General features: G+C 37.8%; 1 pseudogene; it reads left to right on the top strand.

The window, feature by feature from the left end:
* The first annotated feature begins 4,253 nt into the window (after positions 1 to 4,253).
* On the top strand, positions 4,254 to 5,909 carry LOC107684618 (F-box only protein 36-like; annotated as a pseudogene).
* The last annotated feature ends 3,603 nt before the right edge of the window (positions 5,910 to 9,512 follow it).

Genomic DNA, 9,512 nt, shown 5'->3' with positions numbered 1-9,512 from the left:
CCCTGTAATACAGGAGAAACTGTACTGTCATTCGAAGAGTCCAAAATGAATAAATACTTTTTCTTTTCATATACACCTTTTCTATTTATCCATCCATCAGGAATTGACTGGATCATGAAAATGTGTCTCTATGGACAGCTGATTAGATTAGAGCAGTGGTTCTCAATTCCAGTCCTCGGGACCCACTGCTCTGCACATTTTGTATGTCTATCTTATCAGACACACTCAGTTCAGTTCATGGATCTCTCTCCTAATGAGCTGATATTCTGAATCAGGTGTGTTCAATAAGGGAGACATGCAAAATGTAGGGGGGTCCCCATAGGGCTGCACGATAAATCGAAATGGAATCGAGATCGCGATTAGTGAACTACGGCTATGTGTAGTAAATTCTGCTCCATCTGAAAGCACGTGATGATGATTTCCTACTGATTACAGAAACGGCTTTACTAACAAAATGCGCATGACAATCGCATTCGATTAATCGTGCAGCCCTAGGTCCCCAGGACTGGAATTGAGAACCAGTGGATTAGAGGGTTTGAAAAATAAGGGAACTCTGTTTCAGAGGTGCAGCAAGTCATCACATTCTGATGAAAGAAAAAAGGCTCAAATGTGCTCTGATGAATCAGTTTCCTTACACAAAACCAGGAACTGTATTAAGGAAATAGGGTCCATTTTAATTTCATGCTGACTTTACTAGTAACTCAATTACCAAATTGCCAAAAACACAACAATCTATTTAAAAAAGGTAATTGCCTAGATTGTTGCTTTTTTTAAGTCAATTGACCATTAACACAGTTAGAACTACCACTTTCTTCACAGCAAGCTTGCTCATCTTCATACTGAACTACTAAAGCTTTTCCCCATTTACCAAATCTAAGTGCTGCACACTTAAAACACTAAAAACAAAGAATCTGAATAATGTAAAAAAAAACAGCTTCACCTGCACAAGCCATATATTCTGGATTTCAAGAAACTTAACTGCCAAACCAAGATTGTCAATTTCCTGTTTAACCCCCATCTCCTCCACACCTGTCCCCTCACTGGACCCATCTTGTCAGCATGAAGGGAACAGCAAACACTATGCGAACTTACCAGCCGTGTGCAAATAACCAGCCGCCTAGGGCGACAAGGGGGGCAATAATGGGGGAAGGTAACGAGGGGTGAAAGGGTAAAAAAAGGTGATTTTAGTCAAATGTGTTATTCCATTTAATGATGACAACGTAAAATCATAGATGAATTAAATTACACCTGCAGACAAAGCTGGCAGCCATTTTGTTCAGTAATATAGTCAAAATCAATGCCATATGTCATTCACTGACAATATGCAAGACATTTTACAAAGAACTAGTCTCAAATGAAAATATAATTAGAAACGTTGAATAGACTTAGTTATGCTATACCTCTAGACGGCTTTAAAGATTATAAAAAGAGACCACATTCAGCTACATAGACATGGTTAGAACACATTTTAACTTAATAAACATAGCTTATTTAAAGCATTACTAATTTTGCCCCTTCAACTCACTTCTTTTATATTAACACATTCACTATTCAGTTATTGTAAATAACACATTAAGTATGCTGCTTTTGTATTACATATGAGGAGATAAGAGCTTTGTTGTTGCGGTTTTCATTCAAGACTACGTCAATGTCATTATAAACCGAGAATTTATATCCATATTATTAACATTTTACGAGTGAACATATGCACATACAATGCATACACAAACAAACAGACTAACTGAATGTCCGAAACGCGACCGTGAAGCATAAAAATAATGTCTAGGTCGTCAGCTCGCAAGGTTTTGAAAGACAGCCGTTAAGAAACAAAATTCAGTTTAAAAGTGAGGTTGTAGCTAAGGAATATTTATGTTCAAACGAGCCGACAGGCCTTCCTCCTCACAACGACACCACCATTAAACGCTAACTTACTTCAGCAAACTAAGCAACGTCCACGACGTTCAAACTACTAGACGTCAAATCTACGATTCCAAACCCAAACATTTACAGAACCGAACAAGAGAAGCGTTCATTTCGACCATAACGCCTAACAATCAACGAACTGCCCCAAACATGTCAAAAATACCCTGTGCACACAGACTTCTAACGTTACTTCCCTGAAGAGAGGGTGAACTTACATCGATGATTAGGAGTTGAATTCCTTCAAACGACCATAAAAATAAAACAAACCCAACATTAGATCCAATCAAGCGCAGCTTTGTGCTGGTGTGTGTGTGTTTGGACTCCCGACATGAAAATACGACATGATTATGAAGGCCGTTTCTCAGAACAGGCCTGAGCCTATCCTTTTGTTTATTTTGCCCAGGTCCACGAAACAAACTCCTATCAGCCGCGACCCACTTACTGTCCCTGCGCGAGCAAATCACACGAAACGTCAATTCACGGGAACAAGTAACGTTACGCGTGCCGTTCGATACAAATACACAAAATACAGCGAAATAGGTTGGTTTTCACACTCCGAGGCCTTACACACACCGGTCTCGCGTTTTTGTGGCACTGTGCATAGTAGCTTTCCTCATTCAAATCAGCTATAAAAACGCATACACATTCAAAACTACGTTGCCACGGTTGTTGCAAAGCACCACAGAAGACAGCACACGATGAAGAGTGATTCAAAGTGAAGTTCTCTGAGTCAAAGTGATAATCATACCCAGCTAATGCTAGCCATGCTAAGTTAAACAAAACACTCTAAAACATCAGAGCACCTAGTTACTCGTAAATTAACAACGCCTTTAAAACGGGCAGACAGCCTGAAGTAGTTTCAAGCGCTGAATAAGAAAAATCGCCCAGTTTTGTCTTAAGCTGTTATTGGTGCTAGCACTGTTAGCACGGCTAACCGATGCTAATCTGCTGAAGGGACGAAGCGTGACAAGCGATTATCAAAAAACAACCACTATTAATTACAACAGCAAAGACAAAACACAGTATAACGTGAACAATCAAAACAATAGTACTAAAAATATAAATAATGTACCGTTGTTGTCAGTATTTGGCCTACATATGGTAAAGCTAAAGAGCAAAGCCGGTCTCCTGTCGACGTGTATGCGGGCAAGATCAGGTCAAAGTGACTGAAGACGTAAACAAACTAGCAGCACCAGCAAACTACACTAATCAACATTTCACCTGAACACGACTGGAGACCACAGGAAAAGCATCACTTGTGATGGATGCAAACTTCCTCCATTTTAATCAGACACTTCGTGCCATTACCAACAAATAAAGAAGGTGAAATAGCCAGAAACTTGTATTCATTTCTCGTTACCTTCTAGTTCGTGGGCCATCATATTATTAATAATATTTAGCAAATCTCTAAATTGGCCCACCCAATAAATAGCTAACATAACCGCAGAAAATTAGTCGTCATACACGTTGTACTACTTAGATGCTGATCTCTCAGTATTAATGGTTATAATTCCTGTAACGTTATATTTTTTTACGAAGGGGATATAAACGAGTCTTAATTCCCTTTCGATACCTCACAAACGTTATTAATAAAGGATTCGAGTGGTTTATTGTAACTACCATCACATTAATGCCAAAAAAAGTGTCTTCCTTACATATATAAAACTAATACACAAAACAGAAACAGGAAAAGGGCTCGAGAGATGACAACTGGAAACCATTTTTTTGTTTCGTCTGGCTTTTCACACTCATATTACACGACTCCTGATTCACACGAAGGGCTCCAATGCGCATATGATGCAAGACGATTCCCGGAAACTGAAGTTAAATATATATGTGCATATGCTGGTGTTGTTGTAATTACCTATTTGTTCCAGTGTTGTAGTAGCTGTTAGACAGTGCAGCAGCAGCTTTACCTTCATCAGCTGAGCGACCTGCGAACTGCCGCATCACCTCCGCTCCCACAGCGCTCCGTGCTTCCGCCACGCACTACTTCCCACACTAAACAACAACGATTACGACAACAACCGGCGCGGGAAAGCCTTACCAGCCACCGTGCCGACGATGATAACGCTCATTGGAGTTACTTAATACGGGTCGTTTCATCATTAACCCCGTGCTTTAATGAATACATCACTAGTGCATCAGCAACCCCATCTTAAAAAAACCGTTCACCCTCACATAATTTTATGTAAACTTTTTAATTATTATTTTAGACTGTTTATCGTACGTGTTTCACACAAGATATGTGATTACATAAAATCGATTTCTGTAGGGAAAGAGATCATTTTGGTGTGTCTGTTGTCATGGTAACCACTTAGCGTCCAAATATGGCGTCTCTGCTGAGTGAGATACTTTTGAAACCACTCAAATCTCCCACTAAATACTTCTACCAGTTTGTTATCACACAAAAGGAGGTATTTAGAAGTACATGAAATGATGATTCCTCTGTAATCACTGTAAGGGACAAATATTTTAATGTGGTGGTCAATTTTTGCATTATCTGCATTGCAAAAAAAAAACTATTGTCTCTCATAGGCCTATCCGATCAGCAAAATTGATTATGATGTTAAATATCTTGTCATCAGTCATAATAACATACCAAAAATAACAAGTGTTTATACATTTTTTTATGGTTATAGCTAGAATTTTTGTGAGTCATATTAGGCATAACTCTTTATTACCAACAGATTATATGGAGGTGGTGGAAGATTTCAGTTCGAACTGAATTCAGAGAGGCACTACCTGGAGAGATAAAACAGTTCCCACAATGACTTTTTGAATGATTCAAGGTTGCAGTGTAAAGATCCAGCTTCCGTTAGCTTAATTATGTGATTTGAGTTGTAATCATGAACATCATCATGATATACAGGTGCATCTCAATAAATTAGAATGTCGTGGAAACATCCATACCACCTCAGCAGTGCCACAAACTGATCACCTCCATGCCACGCTGAATTGAGGCAGTAATTAAAGCAAAAGGAGCCCCTACCAAGTATTGAGTACATGTACAGTAAATGAACATACTTTCCAGAAGGCCAACAATTCACTAAAAATGTTTTTTTTATTGGTCTTATGAAGTATTCTAATTTGTTGTGGGTTTTTGTTAAATGTGAGCCAAAATCATCACAATTAAAAGAACCAAAGACTTAAACTACTTCAGTCTGTGTGCATTGAATTTATTTAATATACAAGTTTCACAATTTGAGTTGAATTACTGAAATAAATGAACTTTTCCACGACATTCTAATTTATTGAGATGCACCTGTATATGTGAATGTCATTCATGATTGTAGAGCAGCTAGCTGCAGGGTTTGGCACCAGGATTCTGGAGTACAGTTTGGCTCTGTGTCGAGGGCATTTTGATTACCTGGAATGTTTACCCGACAAGCTGCTCCTTAAAATCCTTTCCTACATATCCTTACAGGACAAACCTCAAGCAGGTTTAGGAAGGTTAGAACAATACCCTGTCCCTTTCTCCTCTGCTTCTAGAGCGAAATTAAGGTTGCATGTCAATCAGATCATATGTAATTGATGTTTCAAAAACATTGTAAGAATGTAGTGATTTACTAGTAGTGGTTGCAGCAAAGGAAAGCATCACTATTGCTCATAAACTAACCTTTAACCTTTAAAGTAAATTTTAGGTTGTAACTAGTCCGGCATTATTTGGGCTACAGAAATTATAGAGTATGATATGTATTGTTAATCTGTTGATGTGCATGTGTTTCCAGCTGTGTAACTCGGAGGAGATCTGGAAGCAGGCTGTGCTGGGTCATTGTGATGTGATAAATGAAGACATGGAGATGCTGGCGAAGGTCATGGGTTGGAAGAACATCTTCTTTAAAGTTTGCCATAACAAAGAACATGACAGCATGGCCTGCCCTGCAGAGGAAGAAGATCAAGCCAATGCGGAATATCCATATGAGCTATTAAAAACAACTTTCAGTCAATCAACAAGAAAATCATATGATCTAAGTGTTTATTAATTGATCTACTTCTGTATTTTCATGCTTGTAGGTATTGATAAAAGACAAGTTATTGAAAAATTCTAATTCAGATTGTGCCGTGACTGCCAAAGTATTAAATATTCAAGTGTTAATTTTATTTTTTTTATGTATATAATCCATAATTATTCATGTAACTCGTAAGTATTATGGATATTCACTATTTGTGTTTATAATATGTTTAAATCACCAAATACCACTATGTTTAGTCACACTCTAACAGCACGCATGTCCTCTAGTGGTGACTGTTTGGCTCTTTTCATTAACTGCAATGTGGAAAGTGACCAGCAGATGATGCAAGTTAATAAAGTGAGTAAATGTGCAAACCAATGAAACGTGCTTTCACTCTTAGGCCCAGTAAACATAAAATCACTCAAAAAGATCCACTCTTTGCCTTACTTTTTATTATAAGTGTAAGTGGTTTTGAAATTAGAAGTCAGAGTATTTTTTAAGATGATCTATTTAAGGAAAAATATCAAATTTTGTCTTTAAAACGTACAAGATACAAAGTAAGTCATTTCTATATAGACACACATAGCTAATATATATATATATTAAAAAAAAATACAGTTCACTGAACTCACATTAACCCATTGTTGTCACTCCATAAGTGGCAAGTTGTCACAATCTAGTGTTTAATGACATTGATTTGAGAAGAATTGTACTAGGTAAAAAGTTCCACAATGTATTTTTATTGAGATATACAATAGGACATCTGATGGCTAAACGATCATGAAATACAGGAAGTCTGTCTGCAGGTTGTATCATTTGGCCTGTAGGTCTTAATATTATTCATAGTAATACCGTACATAGTGCTAATAGTATTACTATTAGCAGACAGCCTGATATTCACAGTTACACTTACACTTGCGCGATATTGCTTAATTATAAAAACTGAAACATATAACATCTCCAGACTTGCCATATGCCTTTTCAGTTAAAACCTCAAATTCACAGTCATCTCTTGTCTGAATGTTAGTCAGGGTGATTTTTTGTGATCACTTATTTAGCCAAAAGTTACATCATAAAAATTATTTATGACACAGGAATTTTATTATTTAAATTTTATTATATTGTGACACAGTATATTGTTACACCCCTAATAAAGAACCCGCATGAGAGAGAAAAGGAAGACAAAAGAAACATGACAGGAAAGAAAACTACATTTTTTCTACATTTTCATTCTCTTACCCAGTATATTGTTCATTGACAGTTATAAGTTTGCTATTCATGAATTCATCTCCCCCAAAAGTGTAAACATTAGCCGACCAGGCCAGTAGCCCCTTCTGCAGTGAGGACCGTCTTGACCAGGCACCATCAAAACATTTAGTCCGCTCACATACGTCAATCTCTTTCCATCTTAACCAATAACGAGAGTTTGGGGGCGTGGCTACTGTAGCAGGCTGAGCCAGAGGGTGTTTCTTTGGTGCTTAGCCGGTGTGGGAATATGGCTGGCGCGTTACGTGCGAAAATGCAGATTCGGTTACAGAAGTGCAAGCCAAAATTCAAAGACTTCCCAAAATACGCAGGGACAGACAACGGGATTAAACAAGTGTAAACACTCGCGGTGCTTTTACAAGAGGAAAGAATTCTCAGGGTTTCATTGAGAAGCCAAACCTGCGGAGTTTCTTCTTGACAGGTAAGCTAAACTCACGTTTTTGTCACACGTTAGCACTTTACTGTCAAGTCGCAGATAAAATAGTAAGGTAAAGGAAAAGAGAAATCGTATGGGGTGTTATGAGTTAAAGGAGTTGTTTGAAAATATGCTTTATTTTTGTAATTCTGCTTTAGTGATATTAGTAGCGCAGAAACTACATACAGTACTTCACCTTAGGAAAGGGGAAGGGTTAATCTATGTTACTAATTTTAGGTAATGTATTCTGAATACTTTTTAGATTACTTTTTTTTATCAAACTTGTATTACACAACGTGCCTTATTGATATAAAAAAAAGCAAAGAGAGAAAATATAATTTTTTTTGACATCAACATCATAAAATGCATAAACCAGGATGTAAGAACTGCAGTAGGTTTGTGAGTTGATAAAAAGCTAATAATTAATTGAATCATACAAGTGTAAACTAAAAAATAATTGAAACACTTGAACACTAAATATATAAATATTATATTTGTTTACCTGCATGTCAATGTGACCATTAAACGAAATCAGATCATTGTAAAAAAATAAAAAAATAAATAAAGGGAATGTGTTGTTAAATTATTGAAATATTAACTTTCTCAGAGATATATCAGTGTACATTTCCTGAAGAAAATGTGAGTGGTGCTTGCCGTGGCAAAACTCGGCACTCGGTTGCTAGGGTGTTCTGAGTGGTTGCTAGGGAGTTGCTAGGCATTTGCTAGGGGGTTGCTAAGGTGTTCTGGGTGGTTGCCAGGGCGTTGCTAGGCGGTTGCTAGGATATACTGGGTGGTTGTTAGGCAGTTGCTATGGTAACCTGGGTGGTTGCTAGGGTGTTGCTATGGTGCTCTGGGTGGTTGCTAAGGTGTTGCTAGGCGGTTGTTAGGGTGTTCTGGGTGGTTGCTATCATGTTTCTAGGTGGTGGGTAGTTGTCACAGATCGTTACTATGGAGTTTTATAGAGTTCTTATCATGTTCTTAGCCTGATTTTACATTTAGCTAATCACTATTAGCATGTAGCTATTCACTGCTAACATGTGTAGCATGTTGGAAGTAGGGTTGCACGGTTTACCGGTACTACGGTAGTATCTCGATTAGGCATGGGCCGATTATCGGTTTCAAGGTATACCGCGATTTGAAAATGTCACGGGGTGAAAACCGCTAATATTTTCCGTTATACTGTTCCTGCGGTATGCGCTGTTTTTCATGTCTCCTCAAAGACTGAAAGTAGGGATGCACCGAATGTTCGGCAACCGAAATTATTAAGCGAAAAGACCGAATAAATTGTACCGAACAATACACATCAATGTATCGTCACGAGCCGCAGGGTTTAATTTGGTTTTGTTTGTGTATGTTTTTTTTTACTCTCAAAGACATGATTCCCATTCACTTCCATTATAAGACTGACAGACTGCAACGGTTTGAGTTAAAAATCTTTGTTTGTGTTCTACTGAAGAAACAAAGTCACCTACATCTTGGATGCCCTGGGGGTAAGCAGAGAAACATCAAATTTTCATTTTTGGGTGAACTATCCCTTTAATGACATTACTTGCCCAAAGTCTTCCAGGTTAGAAATATTTTGTCCAGGCTTCCAAAATCAACAGTTATTGAATTTCACTGGATATGATGACAACATAGTGTTTCACCAGTGTTCAGTAACTTAATTATTTGTTTATAATTATTTGTTCCTTACATGATCTAGTTGACCTATCAGTAAGCTCCGCCCCCCTTAGTTACTGTTGCTTACTCGGACAAACAAACGTTGTTGCGAGTTGCTAACTGTCTTACAATGACAGCTGTCAGTGTGAAAACCTTGTCCCAAGATGTTTTTGATCAATTTTGGACACAGAAGGACCACCATTCAAGTGGGACTTAAATATGCCATGGAGGGATATATAAGAGATTTTTAAATAAATATGGTGGGTAACAAGATTAATTTGGAAGCGAGGGTT

This window comes from Sinocyclocheilus anshuiensis, unplaced genomic scaffold (genome assembly GCF_001515605.1).
Source record: "Sinocyclocheilus anshuiensis isolate Anshui unplaced genomic scaffold, SAMN03320099.WGS_v1.1 scaffold41, whole genome shotgun sequence".
NCBI classification, from domain to species: Eukaryota; Metazoa; Chordata; class Actinopteri; order Cypriniformes; family Cyprinidae; genus Sinocyclocheilus; species Sinocyclocheilus anshuiensis.
The sequence above is the reverse complement of the archived record's forward strand: the minus strand, read 5'-3'. Positions and strand labels throughout refer to the sequence as shown.